The sequence below is a fragment of the Giraffa tippelskirchi genome, chromosome 8, assembly GCF_054371585.1.
Source record: "Giraffa tippelskirchi isolate mGirTip1 chromosome 8, T2T-mGirTip1v1.2.pri, whole genome shotgun sequence".
Lineage (NCBI taxonomy): Eukaryota > Metazoa > Chordata > Mammalia > Artiodactyla > Giraffidae > Giraffa > Giraffa tippelskirchi.
The window spans coordinates 134,317,698-134,336,013 of NC_137282.1; the positions used below are offsets into that span (position 1 = coordinate 134,317,698).

The 18,316-nt window shown below is 45.5% G+C and overlaps 1 long non-coding RNA gene and 1 pseudogene across 1 annotated transcript; one reads left to right on the forward strand and one right to left on the reverse strand.

The window, feature by feature from the left end:
* Nucleotides 1–441: 441 nt before the first annotated feature.
* On the reverse strand, nucleotides 442–16,227 carry LOC145516946 (uncharacterized). The gene is made up of 4 exons (XR_014061870.1): nucleotides 16,148–16,227; nucleotides 15,490–15,603; nucleotides 11,445–11,538; nucleotides 442–1,381 (listed from the first exon to the last, which is right to left on the reverse strand). It is a non-coding gene; the product is annotated as an uncharacterized LOC145516946 (long non-coding RNA).
* Nucleotides 1,793–2,698, forward strand: LOC145517086 (cyclin-I2 pseudogene; annotated as a pseudogene).
* Nucleotides 16,228–18,316: the final 2,089 nt, after the last annotated feature.

Sequence of the window (18,316 nt, forward strand, 5' to 3'; positions counted from 1 at the left end):
CCGAGCTACCAGGGAAGCCCTATAGTCAGAGACTGGGAGCAATTAAATCTGAAGAACATCAGTGGGGTTTACAGGGCTTGCAGTTGAGCTGGTGGGGGCAAAAATCTACCTTGTCTAAGTGTGGACCAAGAAGGGTGTTGAGACCATCACAGGAGGAGGATGGGGAGGAGAGCCCAGGGTCACACTTCAAGAAGTCGGGGATGGTGTACTTTCCTGCCGCTAGGAAGGGGCCCGGTGAGGAGACTGGAGTTTGCAGGGGGGAAGGATAGCCTTTCTGAGATGGACAGCATCGTTCAGAATGCTGAGACCTGGCGTGCTCCCCACCCTCAAAGGCTACAACTTAGGGATGTAAAAATATTCCACCCCTGTTTTCCTACTTTGATGTGTAAACACGGGGCAATCAAGTTGGAGAGAGGAGAAAGAGAAACCACACTGTGGAGTAATATCCTTTTGCAAAGAAATACATATTTTGGAAAAGGGCTGAAACTTGTGGAAGCTTTAGAAGGGTGTTTTCTTTTCTTATTTTTAAGAACTCAAGGGTTTTGGTGAAATCAGTGTTGTTTTCTCAGGCGCCCAAATGAATGAACATAGGCACAGCTTCAGAGAGACAAAGGAAACCATAAAAATAGCTTTCTAATTATTGTCCCCTGTCCCCAAACATGGCTGTCGAGGGCTGGGTGATGCCAACTCCCTTTCCCTAACTGGCGTCTGCTCTGCCTGCCCCCAGCTGTCGTTCCCTGGCTCTGCCACTGCTGTTCCGATTTCATGTTGCCCTTTGCTTCTCTCTCTTTTTGTCTTTGTTTACTTTCACGAGGAGATGGTTGTTTCTCTTAACCCTCCTCTGCTTTCTTTAGGTTTTGCATTGTTTTCATCTCCTGTTCAGTTGTCTCCATCAGTTTCCTTACCTTTATTCTGCAGGGCTATCAGTGACCTGGTTCCAACGAGGCAGTTGGGTTTTGTCCAGCTGCTTCTTCAAGCAGGCCCTCAGTTTTGTGGCTGCCATCTCTCCCTGTGAAGGTTTTTAGATTTGTTTTGTTCTTCCTCTCTTCTATTTGTGTTTCTCCAGGCAGGGATATTGGCTGCTTATAAAGTTTTCAGGAGCGCTTTTCCTTTTAAGATGAAAGACAGGCTTCTGAATTTCTTGGGCTGTGTGCTGAGACGCATTATCTGTGAAATTCTTGCTTTGATGACTGGCAGATTTCTGAGCCATAGGGCTGGATTTCCAAACCTGGCTGGCCCCTCGAGCTGTGGTGTCACCCTCTGCTTGTGGCTCTTTCTAGACCAGAACCTTCACGCAACAACCACTTCATTTGTGCAATACTTTGCCCCGTTGAGCCTCCATCTTTAAAACTGATCAAGAAATAACACGAACGATCACAATCTGGAAGAAATAAAATTCTCCATTATACCAGAAACAGTTCTTTATTGAGTTATGAAAACATAGCAATTGTGTTATACAGATGGAAAACACATAATACTTGTCATCCTTATTATTTAATACTAACCCTTTCAATCTTCACTATTCAAAATGGGGTCCCTTGGTGGGGTCTTCCCTGGTGGTCCAGTGGTTAAGACTTGGTGCTTCCACTGCAGGGTGTATGGGTTCTGATCGCTGGTCAGGGAACTAAGATCCTGTGTGTCACATGGTGCAGTGTAAACAAGCAACAAGAAAACTACCTTAAGTATGAAATATACACCTGGATTTGAAAGACTTGGCATCCCCCCCAAAAAAGGTAAAAAAAATGTGGTCCCTGGACCAGCAGCCTCAGCATCCTCTGGAAGCTGGTCAGAAATGCATGTTTCTGTATTTAGAAGTCAACTTCGGCAGATGGAGATCCATGACACCTTCTAGGAAACCAAGTTGTGGCTCCTGAGAGTTGAGAACATCTTTGATTTCTCCCAGACCCATTTTGAGCTTCCCAGATGGTGTTAGTAGTGAAGAACATGCTTGCCAATGGAGGAGATGTAAAAGAGATGTGGATCCCAGGGTCGGGAAGGTCCCCTGGAGCAGGACATGGCAACCCACTCCAATATTCTTGCTTGGAGAATCCCCTGGACAGAGGAGCCTGGTGGGCTACAGTTCATGAGGTCACAAAAAGTTGGACACGACTGAGGTGACTTAGCAGCAGCAGACCCATTTTAACCCGACTCTCACCATCTTCAGCTTCCTCATGGTTTCAGTAAAGATTAAAAAGTGTTTACTCCATTGTGTTGCAAAGATTTCCTTGAGACTCGCTGTCGAAGTTAATGATGAAAAGGAATTAATTCCATGAGAAGGAGACTTCATAAAGCACAATGACTCGGGCTATTTCCTGAATGAGCCTCTGAGGATGGAGCTGGCTATTTTGGACAAACTACACTGGGATCTCTACACTGGGATGCCACTGGACTTCTTGACCCTATTCCACTCCCTGGTGGTCCTGGGCTGGCCCCATGTACAGGGGTCACCTTGGAGGCATCCTTCTCCCCAGGCCACCTCCCTGACCAGGCAGCTGAAGCCCTGAGTCCCTGGCCACCAGCTGCTGCAGTTCAAGGGCTCCACACCGGCCTCAGTCATCATCACTTTAGAGTTGAACAGGCTCATGCCCGATGCTATGCTCTTGCGTCTGATCTGCTGAAGAAGGCACTTTAGGCATCAAGCATTAGGCAGTTGAACCACTACAAAGAACTGGTAAAGCAGCAGCTGACAAGTGTTTAGTTCTCCTCCTGCACAACTTTCTGTTTCACCTGCAAGCCTTGGTGCCCTTTAGAGCATAATGGCAGTCCCCCCTTGCCTAGACTTCTCTGTACTCTATGCTTTCTGGCTCCCACAACAAGAAAGGAAGGAGGCACTGAAAGAGAAACTGAGAAAACGTCTTAGGTCTTATTGTCATATTTCCTCCAGAGCTACTGATTTAGAATCTGTATTCTGTTTGAGAGAATAGCATTGAAACACATACATTACCATATGTAAAATAGATGACCAGTGTGAGTGTGATGTGTGATGCAGGGCACCCAAAGCCAGTGCTCTCTGACAACCTGGAGGGATAGGGTGGGGAGGGAGGTAGGGCGGGGAATGAGGATGGAGGGGACATATGTATACCTATGGCCAGTTGGTGTTGATGTATGGCAAAAACCATCATAATAGTGTAAAGCAATTATCCTCCAATTAAAATAAATAAATACAGAGAAAGAAAAAATCAAATATAAATTAAATCAAATATAAATTAAAAAAAATAAAAAGATCCCTAGGTGATTCCTATGCATGTTAAAGTTTGAGAAGTCCTGCTTTTATAACCATTAAAAACTTTAAATGGAGCAAGATACCAAATAAAAATCAACGAGGAAAAAGAGTATGGTGGAAGGCACTTAGAAATGCCCCATCAGTGGCAGCAACAATGAACAATGCATCTGTTTTTGTCACAGCTTGATGGAGCCCCATACCACGATCACTGAATGACAAGTTGGAGCTCCTACTAATTCCTGGGTGGCTGATAATCTTTCCTTTCCCATGGAAAGGTCTCTGGAGGCTCTTCTCTGCCCTCGGTCAGAGGCCAACTCTGTGTCCTGGTCTTCTAAGGTCAGTGCTAAGATCCAGCTTATCTTCTTTCTTGTCAGCAAAACCAAGGGTGACAGATTCCCAGACTTCTTCCAACATTCATCCAGTTTGCCCAGCGGCCATCTACTCCAGGGGCTTCCCAGGTGGCTCAGTGTTGTAAAGAATCTGCCTGCCAATGCAGGAGACACAGGAGATGTGGGTTCAATCCCTGGGTTGGGAAGATGCCCTGGAGGAGGAAATGGCAACCCACTCCAGTATTCTTGCCTGGAGAATCCCGTGGACAGAGGAGCCTGGAGGGCTACAGTCCATGGGATTACAAAGAGTCGGACATGACTGAGCGACTGAGCACACAGCACTCAGGCATCTACTCCAGAGGTGTTTAGGATGACTCGCAACTTCTTTGCTGACTTGTTGAGGGGGGTCACCAGGTTCCCCCTGCTACCTCCCTCCCTGAAATCAAACATAAAACAGATTTCATCAAGGCCATTGTTTTTTGCTTATGATCAATGCCAACCTGAGGGATCCTACTAGGAACCTGGTAGGAAAGTTTGTGTGATTAACGTTCTTCCTTAGTTAGCCATGTCAAAATCTGTCACCGATAGCCTTGTTTCCCCTGCCTCTTTTATTTCCTTCCAGGGCCATATGGTGGTGATTATCAATCTTTGGGGAGCTGAAATACCTTGTCATTATTTCTTTGATTCCAAGACATGCCTCCCTCCAGCAAAAAGGAAAAAAGATCACAGTATGGCATTTGTTTTCAAAATGGAAGCAAATGAAAATTAATTTCACGTTAAATCAAGAATTCAGGTTGTCACTTGAAATGGTGACATCCTGACGCTGAGAAACACGCCATAAAAACTCCAAGCTCTGTGAAAGGAAACTACCGGGGTTCATCATTTATTTCTCCCTTGTAAATTGCAGTTTTATGCAGACAAATTTCTTTATTTACTCATTATATATTATATTATATAGTGTATATATATATATGGCTGTGTCAGGTCTTAGCTGCATCATGCAGGACCTTTTTTACGTAATGTGGGGTTTTTTGTTGTGGCGCATGGACTTAGTTTCTCCCTGGGTTGTGGGATTTTAGTTCCCCGACCAGGGATTGAAGCCAAGTCCTCTGCATTGCAAGGTGAATTCTTAACCACTGGACCACCAGGGAAGTCCCAGGCATTTATTCAATCTCTGACTTACCACTCTTCCTCACTCCAACCTGTGTCTTGTTCAAGAGGGACATTAAAAACTGTGATTTTCTGTACCCTTGCATTTGCCCATCTTCATCTGCCTTTACTTTTAAGTATTCCTATGTCACAACCTCCCTTTGCAAAATGGAAAGATACCAATGCAACACGTCCCACCTTTTGCTGCTTCTTTTTCTTTTCCCTCATGTCAAAAAGTTTAGCTGTAAAAAACCTAAACAACCTGTGCCCCAGGGAAACTCCTGAGTATGATGAGCACCAGAAACCTTGTCCCTGGCAGTGCCATTGTCCTAGCAGAAGACTGGAAACTCCAGTATTCCTATAAGAGGATGGACAAAACATCAAGATCTGTTATTGTACCATGCAATACTAAACACCAGTGAAAATGAATGACAATACAGCTACCTGCAATAACATGGAGAAATCTTAGAGACATGATGTATGTGTCGCTAAGTTGCTTCAGTTGTGTCTGACTGATTGTGACCCTATGTCACAAACATAGGGTCACCCTGTCACCCTGTCGCCTACCAGACTCCTCTGTCCATGGGATTCTCCAGACAAGAAACCAGAGTGGGTTACTATGCCCTCCTCCAGGAGATCTTCCCCACCCAGGGATCGAACCCACATCTCTTACATCTCCTGCATTGGTAGGCTGGTTCTTTACCACTAGTGCAACCTGGAAAGCCCTAGAGACATGATAGTGAATGAGAAAAGCAGATTGCAGAGTACTGTATATTATATGTAAAAATACATATAATTTATAATTATATATATTTCTTTTTTATACAGCCACTCAAAGACTAAGAGAATCCCAAGTATAAGGTAAACCATATGTTGCTTGGGGGTAACATGGACTGAGACCTGAGGCAATATAGAGCTGATCCCTGTCCTGTTATCCTCTCCTGGGCACATGGAAGCATCCCCTTGCAGTTGAATCAGCCCATGTGACTAGTTCTGTCAATGGGCAATGAGTCACGGAGGCTTTCCTTGCAGCTGAAGTAACCCTGGAGGAGCCTCCTGTTTTGATGGAGTCCCACAGAATAAGGCATCCTGGACTGTGGAGGACATGGGACACTTGTCCTGGAAAGCCTGCTGCACCTGCAGTGGATTTTGCTTGACCCAGAGACAAACTGTGGCTGACATGTTAAGTAGCTGAAGTGTTAGCCTGCTTCATGACTGCAATGGGACGTGGTCTGTCCTGGCTGGTGCAGATGCACACAAGAGCTGTGAGAAAGGTGAGGATGGTTATCAACCCACAGTTGAGGATGTGGTTGCTCCTGGGGGAAGGCAAGCGGATAGGGGACAGGAGGGAACACACAGGGAGATGAAAGAGGGAAGGGGATGTTTTGGTTCTTAAGCCGGGTGATGGGTTTTTAGGTGTTCATTTTATTAATTTTTTTTAATTTTTATTTTTTTAAAAGAATGGACTTGTGGACACAGTAGGGGAAGGAGCAGGGAGATGAACTGAGAGAGTAGGCATTGAAACATATGTTACCATGTGTAAAACAGCTAGCTAGTGGGAAGTTGCTGTATACAGGAGCGCAGCCTGCTACTCTGTGACAACCTGGAAAAGTGGGAGAGGTGGTGGGCGGGAGGGAAGTTCAACAGGGAAGGGACATATGTATACCTATGGTTATTCACACTGTGGTATGGCAGAAACCAACATAACATTGTAAAACAATTATCCTCCAATTAAAAATAAATTTTTTAAAATTCAAAAATATTACAATTAATTTTTATTGGAGTATAGTTGTTTTACAATGTTGTGTTAGTTTCTATTGTACAGCAAAGTGAATCAGCTAACATATACATATGTTCCCTCTCTTTTGGATTTCCTTCCCATTTGGGTCTCCACAGTTCCCTGAGCTATGTAGTAGGTTCTCACTAGTTATCTGTTTTATACATAGTATCGATGGTGTGTATATGTCAATCCCAACCTCCAAATTCATCCTCCGCCTCCCCCCTTTGGCGTCCATACATTTGTTCTTTATGTCTGTGTCTCTATTTGTTTTGCAAATAAGATCATCTATACTGTAGGTGTTCATTTTATAATTAGGCTTTATAATTGATACATGTTAATATAAATACCAAATATCACACAATAGGAAACTATTTAAATAGTTTGAAAATTGGACAGCATGAAAGACTCTCTGTGGCAGGTAAATGGGGATTCACTGTAAAATTCTCTCCACTTTGCTGTAAACTTGAATATTGTCATAATAAAGTGTTGGCTGAAATCCCTAAACGGCTAACAGTTACATTAAGAACTTCAAAAAAATCTTACCTATAATTCAACTACTCCAACACAGCAACTATTTTGGCTTTTTAAAGCCCTTATCTCTGTGAATACAATGTTATCATAGTTGTGGTCACTATGTATTCATAGTATTTTATGGCTTGCTTTCTTCATTTAGCATTTTATTATCAACATTTCTCTAGCACTCATGCTGTTTTGGTGAGTGCATTCATGTTTGTGGAATTCCTTCTGTTCCATGCAAATGTGGGTATCCCATAAACCTCGGTCAGACTCCAGAAGCCAGACACTTTTTAACTTGATGGTAAGAGTTGTCAGAGGTCTAACATAACTCTGCTCCTTCTAAAGTTTCCTGGGAAGATGCTGTGTCTATCTGTCACTACAGTTCTCTTGAGATAAGGGGAAGCTTTTGTGTTTAAGAGATACAAGTTAATTATTTACAAAACAGATACAGACTTACAGACTTAAAGAAGGAACATATGGTTGTGGGGGGGCGGGGGAATGAGGTAAAGGGATAGTTAGTTTGGAATGAACGTGTACATACTGCTATATTTAAAGTGGATAACCAACAAGGACCTACTGTATAACACAGGGAACTCTACTCAGTTATGTGGCAGTTTGGATGGGAGGGGAGTTTGGGGGAGAATGGGTATATGTATATGTATGGCTGAGTCCCTTTGCTGTCGACCTGAAAACTTAACAACATTGTTAGTCGCCTATAGTCCAGTATAAAATAAAAAGTTAAACAAAACAAACAAAAAGACATACCAGGCAAGTAATAAGTTAATCACTCAGTCATGTCCAACTCTTTGTGATCCTACAGACTGTAACCTGCTGGGCTCCTCTGTTCATGGGATTCTCCAGGCAAGAATACTGGAGTGGGTTGCCATTTCCTTCTCCAGGGCATCTTCCCTACCCAGGGATTGAACCCAGGTCTCCTGCATTGCAGGCAAATTCTTTACCAACTGAGCCACTGGGGAAGCCCCGGACAAGTAATAGCCTTCCTTCAAATCATTGTTGCATGCCCACTATGTGCTTGCCTGAAGAATTTGCTACCTTTCCTTCTAGACTTTTCTCCTTTAGTTTCTTTGCTAGTTCTATCTCATCCCCATCTCAAAAACAGCCCTGAATTAAAATCTCCACAGGTATAAGCTAACATCCTGCTCAAAAAACTCACATGTGTTTGAAAGCATACATCGTTTCTCTTTTCCAGGTTGTAAAAGTTATTCATGCTATTGGTAGGTATTTTAGGAAATGAAATGAAATCCACCTATCTTTCTACCACCTCAAGCTAGACTGCTGCTAATATTTTAGTCTTTTCAAAAAATGTACTTTTTTTTTTTTTTTTTAAACAGCATCTCTGCCTGAAGACAAAGTGTTAAAAACCAAACCATTCTGCTTGTTCGGCTTCTGCCCTGTGCCCACATGTCCACAGCCCAGATGAAATTAACACCAGTGCTGTACGGACCATCACTTTTTATCCACGCGGTAGCTGTAACAAGAAGTCTTCCCAGTCATCATTAAGATATGATTTAATATGTCGTCAAGTATATAAAAGTCTCCTCCACTCAGAATAGCAAACAGCTGTTCACCATCTCCAGTGAGCCTGGAACCAGAGGAGGGAGACTGAGCGATTGGCCTTCTGGGCAACTTCTGGGCTTCTGGCCCTTCACCGGGAGGGCGGGCAGTTCCTGGAGGGTCCTGGCTGAAACCATGAGCTGTGCATTTACCTGAGGCTTGGGCATTTTGGCTTGGAACTAGAGGGAAGTTGCTTCTTTTTCTCTGTCTCTGACTTTTCATGACAGCATGGTTGGTAATTTGCAATGGAAAGGTCAGAGATTGTTTAGTTCTTTGTACGTTTTTAAAAGTAGTCTGTGTTCTCCTCTGAAGGGCATAGTGCAATTAAAAAGAATATATATATATATATATATATATATATATATATATATATATATTTGATTGCACCAGGTCTTAGTTGTAGTATGCATGATCTTTAGTTGAGGTATTCATGCTCCTAGTTGCAGCATGTGGGATCTAGTTCCCTGACCAGGGATTGAACCTGCATCCCCTGCCTTGGAAGGCGGATTCTTAACCACCTGACCACCAGGGAAGACCCCATAATGCAGTCTTAAGTGGGATGGATTTTGTGACTCTGGGGGTTCCGTCCACAGGATCTGGCTTTGCCTTTTCTGCCCCCAGCTTCATTCCCTCAAGTTCAGTTCTCTGCCATTCCACTCCTATTGGCTGTCATCTTGCCCTCTAACCCTCAGCCGCTCTCTGGGAGGCCACTTTGGTCTCATGATCCACCAGTTGGAAGAGTGGATAGAGCCTCTGGCTTGGAGCAGTGTGTGTCGTTTCGTCCACCAACCTTTGGGAATGCCTACCAGGGGCTTTGGATGGTAGCAGAGAGCAAAGAAATCATGGAGCAGGGAACTGAGGCTGTCATAGCAACTCTCTTGATGTGATAGTTGAAGAAACCCAAAGCTGCCCCTGTCGAGGGCAAGAGTGGGTGGGTAGGGAGCATTTACTGAGCACCCTCTCTATGCAAGGCTGAATGAGGCAGCCACCTGCACCAGCCCTGTGAGGTTGATACTCACTGTTAACCCCATTTTACAGCTGGGAAAAGTGAGGCTAAGCGACTTGTTGGACACTGCCAACAATTGTTAGGGCTGGCATCTGAATCTAGTGCTGTCTGACTCTAAACCTGGTGTTTTCTATGCTCTCATACCACAGTCCAGAGCCCATACATATGCTCCCTGGACTAGGGTGTCCTGCTGTGGCCGTGGCATTCCTAACCATATTATCCACCCAGAAATACAGCTCCCTTCTCCCTTCCAAAACATAACCCCTTGACTGTGACCCTGTTCCCCCTGTTTCACACACGTGTGCCTTTTTGCAGCTCATTTTCCTCTTTGTTTCATTTCAACCTCATGGAAACCTCTGTGCAAATATTCCAGAGTGGAAAGTGATGCGGGAGTGGTGGTGGGGGGGATGGTGGTGGTGGTGGGGTAGTGGTGGAGGCAAAGGGTCCCAAGTTTTCCTCGGGGAAGGGGGGACCCTGTTCAGCCTTTGGTTGCCTCCATACATGCCTGTGGTGTGACTGTGGGTGTGCGATGGGTTGTGTCAGTGCTGCTGGTCAGGGGGGTGGGTCTGTGGCTGTACCCTGGCTGACCTGACTTTCCACACGTCTTCCCTGCAGTCACATCTGTCTCGCTCTGTGGCAAAGTCGCCTGAGTCTCATTTCCTTTCAGATTCCTGAGGGCAGCATCTGACTCTACTTCACTTGGGTACCACCAGCGAATCAGGAACATTCATCCCATTAGCAACAGTAGACATTTACAGAATGTATTTAAAAATTATTTTTTAATTGGAGGATAATTGCTTTACAGTGTTCTGTTAGTTTCTGCTGTACATGAAGTGTATCAGCTATAAGTATGCACGTATCCCCTCCCTCTTGAGCCTCCCTCCCACCTCATCTCACCCCTCTAGGTCATCACCGAGCACTGAGCTGAGCTTCCTGTGCTATACAGCAGCTTCCCACTAGCTGTCTGTTTTACACAGGGTAGTGTGTATATGTCAGTGCTACTCTCAATTTGTGTCCCTATTTCCTTCCCCTACTGTGTAAGTTTGTTCTCAACCTCTGCATCTCTGTTCCTACCCTGCAAATACGTTCATCAGTACCATTTTTCTAGATTTCAGGCAGATTCTTTATTGCCTGAACCACCAGGGAAGCCTATATATATGCATTTATATATATATATATATATATATATATATATATATATTTGTTTTTTTCTCTCTTTGACTTACTTCACTATGTATAACAGGCTCTAGATTCGTCTACCTTACTACAACGGACTCAAATTTACTCCTTTTCATGGCCGAGTAATATTCCATTGTGTGTGTGTGTGTGTGTGTGTGTGTGTGTGTGTGTGTATCACAATTTTTTATCCAGTCATCTGTCAACAGACATCTAGGTTGCTTCCATGTTCTAGCTATTGTGAATAGTGCTTCTATGAACATTGCAGTACATGTGTCTTTAACAATAGACATTTACCGAATGAATGAGGTGGCTGTTTTCTACAACCAAGCTTCATGGGTGTATACGTTTTTAGGCATAAGCTATAGGTTGTTATTAACTTTTTGGACTATTTTTTAGGAAAAAGTTCAAGCTAGCAGAAAAATAAAATATAGTCAAAAATAAAATTTTGACTATAATGAAGAGTGAAATGAATGCTCTTGTACTCATTGCCTAGATTTAACAAATATTAATAGCATTTTCTCTAGTTGACGTAGCTCCTAGAACCCAGATTTCTTATCTGTCCAATGGCAGCAATGATACCATCTTGTCCAGGGACATCTTGTCCAGAACTTCAGAGAGACTGTGTACACACAAGCTGAGCCTCAACACCTTTACAGTTGACTCTTTACCCAATCCTGTGAGACTTACAGAGGGACCACTGTGTGCCAGGCCATATGGAGGGCACCCATCCTTTTCAGGTGAAGAAGTCTTGGTCTCCTTTCTGGAGGCATTCACCCCCAGCCTACAGAGGGAAGAGACATGTAAGGAGATAATTGCATTGTGATGTGTTAAATCTAACACTCTATTTAATTGATGGACAAAGTGAGAAACTTTGGGACTTCCTTGGTGGCCCAGTGCCTAAGACTCTGCACTCCCAATGCAGGGGGCCTGGGTTTGATCCCTGGTCAGTGAACTAGATCCCACAGGCCGCAATTAAGAGTTTGCATGCCACAACTACAGGATGGGCTGCAAAGAAGAGCGAAGATACCATGTGTTTCAACTAAGACCTGGGAAAGTCAAATAAATTTTTATATAAAAGGGGCGTGGACCTTGGAAACCTATAGTCTCATCTCTAGGGAACTTGCTCAGCTCAAACCTGGGAAACTATGGCCAGAGGGGGCCCCGAATTCCAGCTTTATCATACTTAGCTGTGTGATCCTTAGCAAGTCCTTGCCCAGTTCTGGACAGTTTTCCCTTCTGTAGATTAAGGGGCCAGGCTGGAATATTTCAAAGGCCTCTCTAGTTCCAAGTTCCTAGAACTTTTCACCATAAAGTATTTAACCAGCTTCCCTTCCTCTCTCTTATTGGCCTGTAACTTCCTCTCCAAGCCCAGGGCCTGGAGGAATTTTCAGCCTTGTCCCATGCCAGGGACAATTCCCCCCAGTCAGGAATCCCTCTGGTGGAGCAAACCCATGTCCCCAAGGCAGCTGTTTCCATTAATTTCCTTTGACCTGTCCTTGGGGGAAGCTCATGATGACTGGTAATTCTAGCTAATCCTTTAACTAGAAAAAGGAAACTAACCATCTAATAGGCAGAATGAGAGAACGACTTGGCACACTGTCTGCAAAATGTAAACCGAAAATCTTCCAGAATGTTCTCTGGGAGGCCGCAGCCATTAATGCCCGGGAGCTGGCTACTGCAAAGCCTTGTCTCCTAGTGGTGGGTACACTTGAGTGGAGCCAGGGGTGGGCACTGGTGGCGGCAGCCCCCGCTGTGTTCCCCTCTCTGCATGTTTGTGGCAGAATCATCTTACTTGCTGAGGCTGAACAGCTCCAGGCCCGTAAAGGGCTTTCTGACATTTCTCTGAGCAGCTGGCCTCCCCCCTGTTTCAGGAGATGTCATGGTTTATTAATTCCTTGCAGAAGCAATAAGAACTGGGTATTGGCTTAATTTGGGGCCAATTTACTTTTATGGTAGAAAAATTGGCTCTGTCTCCTTTTATTCAACACGGGGCCTATACTTTTTCCCTTTACCCCTCCTGTGCAGGGCTCTCCCCTCCACCCACTTCGAAGTGTGTGACCTCGGGCCATGAGTTAACCTTTCTGTGCCTCAGTATCCTCAATATGAAGTCGGGATAGTTACAGAGTATATTTCATTGTTTTGAGTGACTATTAAGTTACTAAGTTTTTTTTAGGATTTCTCTCTACTAGAGGCTTTAAATGGACACATTATTTTTTTTTTTTTTAAATCTGGAAATTTCACACCAAAATGCAGATCTTCAGTTTCTCGTAAAAAAGAGGAAACCATGACAACCTCTGTCCATGATCCCATGTAGAACGACTATCAGGAGCTGATTAGAGATGGTTCCCCTTAAAAACGATGCCCGGTGCCTGCCCAGGGCCCATCCTTCCTTCACATCCTGTCTGGCCCCCAGGCCTTGAGTCTACGGTCTGGGTTCCTCTGTTCCCTCAGGCTGGGCTGGGCACGCATGCTAAGTCACTTCAGTCATGTCTGACTCTGTGCAACTCTATGGACTGTAGCCCGCCAGGCTCTTCTGTCCATGGAATTCTCCAGGCAAGAATACTAGAGTGGGTTGCCATGCCCTCCCCCAGGGGATCTTCCCAACCCAGGGATCAAACTGCATCTTCTATGTCTCCTGCATTGGCAGGCAGGTTCTTTACCACTAGCTCCACCTGGGAAGCCCAGGCCAGGCATAGGTCCACATAAATAAGCTCTCTTTAACCCCCAAAGCTGCCAAGAAATGTCCTTTCAGCTTTACCTGTCAATGGTGGCAGGCAGTTATGATCGCTGAAGAGGAAAATCCAAACCAAACAGAATCTCTCCTGGGGAAAATCTACTTTTTTGGATTGAAGATGAAGTAATTTGGAGGCAGAAAGTAAGAACAGAATAACACTATAGCATTGAAACATGTATATTATCATATGTGAAACAGATCGCCAGGTTCGATGCATGAGATAGGGTGCTCAGGGCTGGTGCACTGGGATGACCCTGAGGGATGGGATGGGGAGGAAGGTGGGAGGGGGGCTCAGGATGGGGAACACATGTATACCCATGGCTGATTCATGTCAATGTATGGCAAAAACCACTACAATATTGTAAAGTAATCAGCTTCCAATTAAAATAAATAAATTAATTTAAAAAATCTAGCACAGTTCCTAGTAGATAAGGTTATATGAATAATCTGTAACAATAAATTATTGATTTTATAGATTCCTAGAGGTGAAATTACCAAGAAAAAAGATACATTTTTAAGATTCTTGATTTAAAAAAAAGATTCTTGATATATGTATCTAACTTTTTATTAAAGTATAATATACATGTAGGAAAAAAAACAACAGAATAACACTAAATTATAGCAGGATTCCCATTTTCTCATCTATTACACCATCGTTGAGTCCAAGCAGACAGGTGCTTTATGGGCATCCCATTTAAACTATATCATCCTGCCAACTGTGTAGGAAAGATTGTTCCTATTTTGCAGATGAGAAAAGTGGGACCAGTACCAGTTGGTACAAGGTTGCATAATCAGGAAGTGGTGATGGCACGATGATGCAGCCCTCAACTGTGACCTGGACTGGACACATATTCTTACCTGGGTGGGGCTGGGGTGGAGGCAGCACGGGTAGGGTTCCCAAGGCATTTAGCCTCCCTGCCGACACATGTAAGCAGAGCCAGCAGTGCAGGAGAGGATGGGGGGGATTTGGGAGGAGGGTGGGAGTGCTCAAAGCTCAGAGAGCCTATGGGCAGTGGTTCTCGTCCAAGAGTGACTGTGCCCCCGCAACAACCCCCCCCCCGCCCGGGGTGGTAATGCCTGGAGACATCTTCGGTTGTCACAACCTAGGGGGTGCTACTAGCGTCTGGTGGGTGGAGGCCAGGGATGCTAGGAATCATCCTAGTCTGCCCTTGATCCTCTTTCAAGTCTACCAGTCTGATTCTAAGATGAACTGGAGGGTCATTAGAAGACCGTCTGCCTTGAAACATGGTCTATAATCATCTCATCACAGCCTGAGCCCAGAGGCTCCTGTGAAGGGTAGACATTGCCTGGAGGAGGATTTATGAACAAACAAAGTGACACTGGAAGGGACCTTAAAGAGCATCTAAGTAAATCAAAAGATACTTGCTCCTGGAAGAAAAGCTATGGCAAATCTAGACAGCATATTTAAAAACAAAGACATCACTTTGCCAACAAAGGTCCATCTAGTCAAAGCTATGATTTTTCCAGTAGTCATGTATGGATGTGAGAGTTAGACCATATAGAAGGCTGAGCACCAAAGAATCGATGCTTTCAAACTGAGGTGCTGGAGAAGACTCTTGAGTCTCTTGGACAGCAAGGAGATCAAACTGGTCAATCCTAAAGGAAATCAACCCTCAATATTTATTGGAAGGATTGATGTTGAAGCTCCAATATTTGGCCACCTGATGTGAAGAGCCGACTCATTGGAAGAGACCCTAATGCTGGGAAAGATTGAGGGCAGGAGGAGAAGGGGACAACAGAGATTGAGATGGCTGGATGGCATCACTGACTTGATGGACATGAGTTTGAGCAAGCTCCAGGAGGTGGTGAAGGACAGGGAAGCCTGGCATGCTGCAGTCCATGGAGCTGCAAAGAGTCGGACCCAACGGAGTGACTGAACTACAGCAAGCAAATACTTCTGTTGTTTTGATGAGGAATCTGAGGCCCAAAGGAGAAAGTGTCTTTCTAGGGTGACAGCTCAACTGAACAGGGGGATACCTGATTTCCAAGGGACTGAAATGCAGGTGGTCAGATGCTATTCAGGAGAGGTGCAGGCAGCACTGTGTGGGCATTCAGACTGCAGCATCGCTTCCACTGCCCCACCATCTCCATCTGTAACAGGAAGTGGAGGAGACACAGGCCTGAGGAATTTCCAGATGAGTTCTCACCTTGCCTAGGGCAACGGTCCTCATTCTCCTTTCAGTGCCTGCATCTTCTGGAGGGTCTGTTAAAACCCAGATTGCTGGGCCCCACCTTGAGCTCCTCATCTAACAGACCTGGGGACCCTGAATTTCTAACAAGTGCCCAGAGGATGCTGATGCTGGTCTGGGGACCACACTTTGAGAACTTGGCTCCAGGAGAATGTGTAAATTTGAGATACTGATTCCTGGGAAGGGTATGAAATACTGCCTCAGACTGAGCTGCTGCAAATTAGGTGGGGGATCCCAGAAGACCCTAACCCCTACAGAGGTCCTCACATTTTGATCAAGAGTGGGTCTGTGTCCCCACACTTGATGTAGTAAGATCTGAACCCTTATGTCTGGGAAGGCCACTCTACCTCAGGGGCACGGTCACCAGATATTTATCTTCTGAAGTGGGTCACACTTGAGTGTGAGGTAAGGTAGTGCTAATAATTAGGTGGAAACAGAAGGCTTACCTGGGGCCCGTCAGTGCAAATTGAGCTGTGGGAGGTCAGGTGGGCAGCTGGACCTCGGGGGCCCAGGTGTGTGTTTGTGCTCAGTCACTCAGCCGTGTCCCATTCTTTGTGACTTCATGAACAATAGCCTGCCAGGCTCCTCTGTCCATGAGATTTCCCAGGCAAGAATATTGAAGTGGGTTGCCATTTCGTCCTCCAGGGCATCTTCTACATTGGCAGGTGGATTCTTTACCACTGAGCCACCTGGGAAGCCAAGCCAGGCCCATCTGGAACCTTAAATCTCCCTCAAAAGCCTTTCAAAGGACTTCTCTGGTGGTCGAGTGGTGAAGACTTCACCTTTCAATGCAGAGAATGTGGGCTGGATCCCTAATTGGAGACTCAAGATACCACAAGCCTTGAGTTCAAAAAACCAAAACAGAAAAACAGAAGCAACACTGTAACAAATGCAATAAAGACTTTAAAACTGGCCCACATTAAAAAAAATCTTAAAAAAAAGCTTTTTGATGTGGTCAAGTTGTTTCCATGGGGATCAGAGGAAGGGTTGGGGCGCCGCTGGCTATCCCAAAGGTTTCCAGGGAGGCCTCAAAATATGCAGAATAGAAGCCAGCAGGGCCCTGAGCCTTGTCACTGTGCCATCCAGCAGTGACTGGTCAGCAACTTGGAGGCCGGCGGGGCCGCTGCTCCATGCCACCAGAGCCAGACTCACCTGCAGTCCTGGACATCCCAGGAGTCAGGGCTGGAAGGGCCTTGGAGATCCATGCAGGGAGGACGTTGGAAGGGGGCTCCCCCAGTGTGTAAAGGAGACTCTGAGGCCCTGAGAGGAGTAGGGATGGGCTCAAAGTCACCAATTGGTCAGTAGAGGGAACTGAAACAGGTTTTCCAGGTCAGAGATCTTTCTACTGACTTTTATATATAGATACATTGAACTTGGGCAGGTACGTGCATTCAAAGGGACACACTGCTAAATGTTCTGTGCTGTGCTTAATTGCTCAGTCGTGTTCGATGCTTTGCGATCCCATGGACTGTAGCCCACCAGGCTCCTCTGTCCATGGGGATTCTCCAGGCAAGAATACTGGAGTGGGTTGCCATGCCCTCCTCCAGGGGATCTTCCCAACTCAGGGATCGAACCCAGGTCTCCCGCATTGTGGGTGGATTCTTTACCATCTGAGCCACCAGGGAAGCCCAAGAATACTGGAGTGGTTAGTCTATCCCTTCTTCAGGGGAACTTCCTGACCCAGGAATCGAACCGAGGTCTCCTGCGTTGCAGGTGTATTCTTTACCAGCTGAGCTACCAGGGAAGCCCAGGCTGCTAAATATTAGGGGGGCAAATATCAGCTCAGCGCAGGCAACCCTTATGTCTAATGCAAATACGGAAAACAGGCTGATGTCAAGTTGAAAATTTGGCATGTAGTTCAGTGAAGATCTGTGTTGTAGTTGGGTGCCCGTCTGCCTCTACCTTTGACACATATTTCCTTCAGATGTGAGTGTTTTGGATCTTCTTTGTACTGCTTTTCACCTCTGTTGTTTTGTGTGACATGATGGCGACAGCAAGGAGGCTAGGGAGGAGGACAGGCCACATCCCTCACCTTCTGGAAAGGCTGTGTGCCATAGACCCAGGCCAGAAGGAAACCCAGCCATGCCACCAAGGTCCCCAGCATGGACAAGTGTGTGGGGGTGAGAGGTGTCATGGGGGCGAACCCTAGGCCCAGACAGCACACGACAGGGGATGGGGGATAGACCTGGGCTGGAAGGGGGTTGGATCGTGGGACCAAGCTGGAGGGAAGCTTGGGAGTCCTACAGATCAACTTGTTGTGATGCAGATGGAAAAACTGAAGCCCAGAGAGGGGAAGGGATTTGCTCAAAGTCACCCAGAGAGTTATGAGCCTGGACTGTAGTTCTCTTCCCTGACTTCTGGAAGAAAAAAAGAAAGTGAAAGTGAAGTGTCAGTCATGTCCAACTCTTTGCCCCCCGCCATGGACTGTAGCCTGCCGGGTTCCTCCGTCCATGGGATTTTCCAGGCAAGAATACTGGAGTGGGTTACCATTTCTCTCCATCCCTGACTTCTGGTCCAGGCTTATTTCCAGCACATTTCACTAGCCAGGCAGGAGTCTGGGGTGGGTCTGTAGGTCTCCCAAACATTCTGAAAGTAGAAGGTGTAAGGAACATACA